This window comes from Carassius carassius, chromosome 48, assembly GCF_963082965.1.
Source record: "Carassius carassius chromosome 48, fCarCar2.1, whole genome shotgun sequence".
NCBI classification, from domain to species: domain Eukaryota; kingdom Metazoa; phylum Chordata; class Actinopteri; order Cypriniformes; family Cyprinidae; genus Carassius; species Carassius carassius.
The window spans coordinates 17,025,798-17,031,797 of NC_081802.1; the positions used below are offsets into that span (position 1 = coordinate 17,025,798).

General features: G+C 33.9%; 1 protein-coding gene across 5 annotated transcripts in view; it reads left to right on the forward strand.

Moving 5' to 3' along the window:
- Positions 1–6,000, forward strand: part of LOC132131188 (dedicator of cytokinesis protein 3-like) — a 181,724-nt gene that overhangs the window by 51,631 nt on the left and 124,093 nt on the right. The gene's annotated exons all lie outside the window — the stretch shown is intronic.

Genomic DNA, 6,000 nt, shown 5'->3' on the forward strand with positions numbered 1-6,000 from the left:
TATAATCTGATATGGATAAATAGGCAAGTTTTGGATGTCAGATGTTCATATCACATCCAACATATTTGTTGGAACATATAACAGATTTCTGCATGAAACAATGTCATGTAAATTACAAATGTCTGTGTAAAAAAACATAGACATGTTATGCATCGTGCAATGAAAACAGATTAGAAAAAGAAAATTAGAAGAATTAGAAAAAATTGGTTTGCAAATTATTCGCAAATCCTTTGTAGCATAAATTGCGGATCATGCAACTCAAACACGATGGAACGACACATTTGTTTATAGAACAAATTTCTATTCAAATCATTCATAAAATCACTTTGTCATCAGGGAGTGCCAAGGAATTTCTGTGTAAACTGTACATAAATTGTTACATCATGCAGCACAATTCATTCATTTAAGAAATCATGTACAAAATTCCTGTAAAATTACTCTTGCGTAAATTTACACTTCATGCAGTGACAACAAAATCTTCTTAAAGTAAAAATTTCAGAGCAAATTTTCCATAAATGTTTGTAAATTGCTGCATCATGCAGCACAAACACATTTGTTCACAAATAAATTTCTGTGCATACTGTATTTTTTGCAAAATCATTATTGTGTAAAAATGTTCATAATATGCAGTACTGACACATGAAACATTCTCAGTACACAGTTATTTTGTATTTATTTATTTTTGGACGATAAATGTAAAATAATTTTGCATGTAGATGTGAATCTTATTCATTCTGTGAATAAGAAAGTTTTACAGCAAAATCATATTCATTCAGAGTGTTTTTGACTCCATTGTCTGATTTTAGTGTTATCTCAGGACATGATTTTGAAATACATAGACACTTAACAATGGCATCTATTTGAAAGTGGCAGTGACTAGCTAATATCCACTTCATAGACAAGATTGTGCATATTCTGCTTTTCCTGACCTCACAAGCCGGGTTGAGACAAGGACAGGGTGTACCACAAATATTCCTCCCAAAAGACAGGTTTTCTCAGGATGAGAGGAGGATGATGGAGCTTTAAAGCGACTTAGATCTTGTCTGCCGCAGCTTTTCTTCAGGGACACAAATGCAGAGGCAGGTATTACTGCAGGCACCATGTTAAGCTTATTTGCTGCTGAAAATGGTCTATACTGCGGCAGAGTTTCTTACAGCTTACTAGAATGTATTGGGAATCACCACATAAGACATCAGAGCCATATTAAATAGAGCTTCAGTTGTTGTAATTAGGGATGTCCCGATACCACTTTTTCACTTCCGATACCGATACCGATGCCGCACCTTTGGCTATTTGCCGATTTTTTTATAAATACAATATTTTTATTTTATTCTTGAACTAATACTACTAGTAATAAAAAAATTAATGGAAGCACTTTGCTCAATTAGCCACCTAAAAATATCTCACTCAAATGGACAACAAATACTTCTCCAGTATATAGTCCACAACAACAGCTGATTAAGAAAGACTGCCACCATTTATTCAAACACTACAAAAATAAATATAAATAAATCAATAAAAATACAGGTACTTTAGTTCTTAAAGCTACCAACAGGTTTAAAGTTAAAACAATTTTTTAAAACAGCAGCATGGTTGGTTGATGGGTAGGGTGTATTTGTTTGTTCGGGTGGGCGATATGGGAAAATTAAAAAAAAAACATCTTTTTTCAGAAATTTCATGATTTTATCATGATTGTTTGTCATGTTGGTTTTTCTATTTTGCAAGCTGTTTGAGCATTATAGCCAAACTAATATCCCTATAAAAAAGACAAAGCTTGTTACGTTAAGGTAACAAAATATGAAAAAGTATGGCGGATATTTAGGCCAAAGTGGGAGAAGATAAAAATCTTTGTCATTATTTTATCTTTGATAATAAAAAAATAAAATAGAACAAAGATACACATTACAAATACACATTATACACAAACAAAAATAAACAGTGTTTTGCAGATACTATAGTATATAGCACGAGCATTAAAAAAAAAATTGAAGGGACAAGTAAAAATAAAACACAATATACAATGATCCTATTGAGGCAAACGTTTTAAAGCTTTTCACTCAAGAGTATTGAGCGATTTTTCTCTTTGTATTTGGTGTTTTGTTAACATTAAATGAATAATTCACCCAAAAATGTACTTCATGTAACCACACAAAAATAGTTTTAAACCTGAATGAGTTTTCTTCTTCTGCTAAACATAAACACTATTTTGAAGAAGGTGGAAAACCATACAGTTGCTGGTTCACAGTAACTTCCAGAGTATTTTCCCCCTACTATCAAAGGTAATGTGGACCAGCAACTGTTTGGTTATCAGCTTCTTCAAAATATCTTCTTTTGTGTTCAGCATTTTAGGGTGAACTATCCCTTTTATTACAGCCGACAGCATGTTGCCTACTATCCCTTTAAGACCTGCACACATCTAATATACAGACATGCATCCTTTCATTTCAGTTGTTTACTTTCATTTTAGACATAACCAACTGAGGCTATACATAAACCTTGTGTTTTTTGATAGTATTAACACAAAGCATAACTTAGTTCATTAATCAGGCGCTGTTTGAAGGGTTTTTCGTTTTCATTTGCACGCTTTGAGTGTGCTGGAAAAAAAACGCATGTCAGAACAGCACAAAAATGCTTTCTTTAAAAGCAGATCATGGGGACATTTTTATTGTCCACGAACAAAAATCTTCATATCGCACACCCCTTCCCTCTGAAGAAATCGCAGACCGAGGGCACTTTAGCGTCGGACCTCAAAGGGGCAGGGGCTCAAATGGAAAAACGGCTCATTCAACCATTGGACTTTTTTCCTCTTTAATGTTAAAATACTTCCATACCGCTGACATGGCTATTCTGTAAGTTAGCTAACTTTCATCCTCATGCGACTATAATTGGCTACTACTGTTATCACGTGACAGGCTGCGCGCTTAACTGGATGTCGCAGCAAGGGAAATGCTAATATTCAAGCATTTAGGCGATGGTTTAAGCTAGATTGTCCTATGAGATGTGTTGGATCGGTATCGGATCATATTTTTTTCTCCCCTCCGATCTCCGATCTAGCGTTTTGGGCCAGTATCTGCATGATACCGATATCGTGGATCGGATCGGGACATCCCTAGTTGTAATACATTTCTTACAATTTAAAGTGAGTATCAGTCTCAAGCCTTATTATTGGGTCGCGCTATTCAAATATATGTCACATTCTGCCAGATCCATATCCAGTAGCTGACATTTCTCAACAATTTTCTTTTATGTGAGTAAAGTTTACATTGCAAGGACAGATGAAGAGTTGTATGTATACGGTGACCTTTAAAGATCTATGACTAAAGTACGAAGAAGCCCTCATCCAAACTTTGGGCAAAATGTTCAGTGTAGAAAATGAAAGTGCAATGAAATCACATGTGTGAATGAACAGGACCATTGTTTTGATGTGAATGCTGAGTACATGAGTTTGCAATAGAACAGTCACCTGCCAGATACTGTCAGGTTAGTTTGGTAAGATCCTTTAAAAACAAAGCATGATATTTAGTTTAACAGTTTGATTTGACATGATATTGTTAAAAAAATTCTGAATATTGATTCAGTGCTCCTGTGGCTCAAGTGGTAGAGCATTGCATTAGAAGTGCAAAAGGTTGTGGGTTCGATTCCCAGGGAACACATATTAGGTAAAAAATTTTAGCCTGAGTACTCTGTAAGTCGCTTTGGATAAAAGCATCACTAAATGCATACATTTTATTCAATATACAGTGTTATTTTAGCATGATATATGCATAATTTGCTTTATTTTTTTTTTTACAGATATTTGTGTTTTTGTCAGTTTTATTAGATTTAGTTTTTTGTAAATATGTCTGTAGGTTTTACAGATTTTTATTCCAATTTTAGTTATATGTTTAGTTTATAGGACATCAAGTTTAACTAAATGAAAATAATACATGTTATCTTATTTCAAGTAACAAACATGTATTGAACAATGTATAACCATGAATGTAAATGTGAATATGTACTTAGAAATATGAATATACTAATAGATATTTCCTACTGACACATCAGAGCAAAAGATTGTGAAAATACTAGTGGTCTAAGTCATTTGCACAGTACTCTGTATATATTAGATATACAACATAATTCAGTTTGTCAGTCAAATGTCAGAACTTGCATTTATATATATATATATATATATATATATATATACACAGTGAATATATTGAAAAATAATATGTATTCAGATTTACAACTCAGGATTTACTTATTCATCTATTTTACTGAATTACAATATAGACTGGAATATACTTTTAGCTCAGTAAAATCACAAGTAGACTACATACTGAAGATATACATAGCCTATGCATATCATATCTGTTACTGAATTAATATGTTGAACTAACCATGAACTTATAAACACAAATATATATGCATATATCTGATTATGGCCATCCGTTTGGCGCAGGTGTGCCACTCGGCATGCCAGTTGACACTTTACTCGAGGTGAGAATCCATAGGGATGCCTTTGTGTTCACTGTGTGTGTGCATGCCCCGTGGCAAGACCTCAAAGTGTCCACCGGAGGTGCCCGCGATGCCCACTGTATACAGATTCCAGAGCAGTGTGCTCCACGGCCAATCCTTGCTAATCTTCTGTAGAGGTGACACTGGGCTGACACCTGTTCCTGAATTCTTGTGCCAAGTCTGCGCTGTGAGAACCACAGGGTTGTACTCACAGTGTGAATGAGCTGGGAAACTCATGCCATTACCTGGAGCTGCGAGGAAAGCTTGCCATCCAAACTGCTCATGGTTTTTCCCTGTTAAATTTTTTATTTTATATTTACAGTCGTATGAAACATTTAAAATTTCCAATGGTGTTCCTCATTTTAGACAAAGAAGAATGACTTGCTGTATAAATTGTTTGTAAAATCATCTTGCATAAATTGTTGCATCATACAGTGCCGATTCTTAGGTAAACTGTCTTGTTGTCTAGCACAAATATAAATTCAGGTTTAAATTGTTCATAAAACCATTATTGCATAAAATATTGCAGCATTAGTTTATAAAATTAATTTTGGTGTAATTGTAAAGATCATATGTAAACTGTCTTGTTGTGCAGCACAAATATGACTTTTCATTTTAATTGTTCATGAAATAATATTTACATAAACCATTTTACAACATGTGTCCAAACCAAATTTTGGTGTTCATTTTTATAAATAACTTTTGCACAAATAGTGGCAATCTTGCAGTTCAGGCACATTTTGGTGTAAATTGTAAATTTCTGGAGCGTCAGAAATGTGTCTCAAACCGCTTTCTGCTGAAGGAAACGAGAGAAGAGAGAAAGAGAATGAGAATTAACTTGAGGAGAGGTCAAATCATTCAATCACAGGCAGATTTGTTTGCATTATTTATGGATCTGTTCATCGGAGAGAAATACTAAAAACTAAAGACTAGATGAATCAGAAGTCAGGTAAATGACCATTAAAATATATAGAAATATAGAAATATGCAAAAAATTGGCCTTACGGAAATGAGAATAACCTTGACTTTTTTTTTTTTTTTTTTTGAAAATTACAAAAGTTCTGGTGCAAACATTTTTGAATATTCAAAGCCATTACATGGTTTAGTTGCATTACATTTACATTTATGTTTTTGCAAGCCAGTTTCATCCAAAGTACTCAGGGTATACATTTGATCTGTTCGTGCAATTTCTGGAAATCGAACCCATGAACTTGGTGTTGCTATCTAATTGTCATGACATCTAACATTAATTCAGTTTGAATGCTGCCCGACCGCACAATATCTTGTGAAAAAAAAGATGTGACATATTTAGCTGCTTTAAAGAAGAGAAAACAAACTGCCAGTAAGATTTATGGGAGTTGTTGATTGACATGCGGGTGAAGATTTCTGATCGCCCTGTGTACTTGGTACTTGACTAAAAGCACTGATAAACAGACAAAACACACTTGTGATACAATGACAGCTTTTCCAGAGCATTTTTTTTTTTTGCTAAATTACACAGTT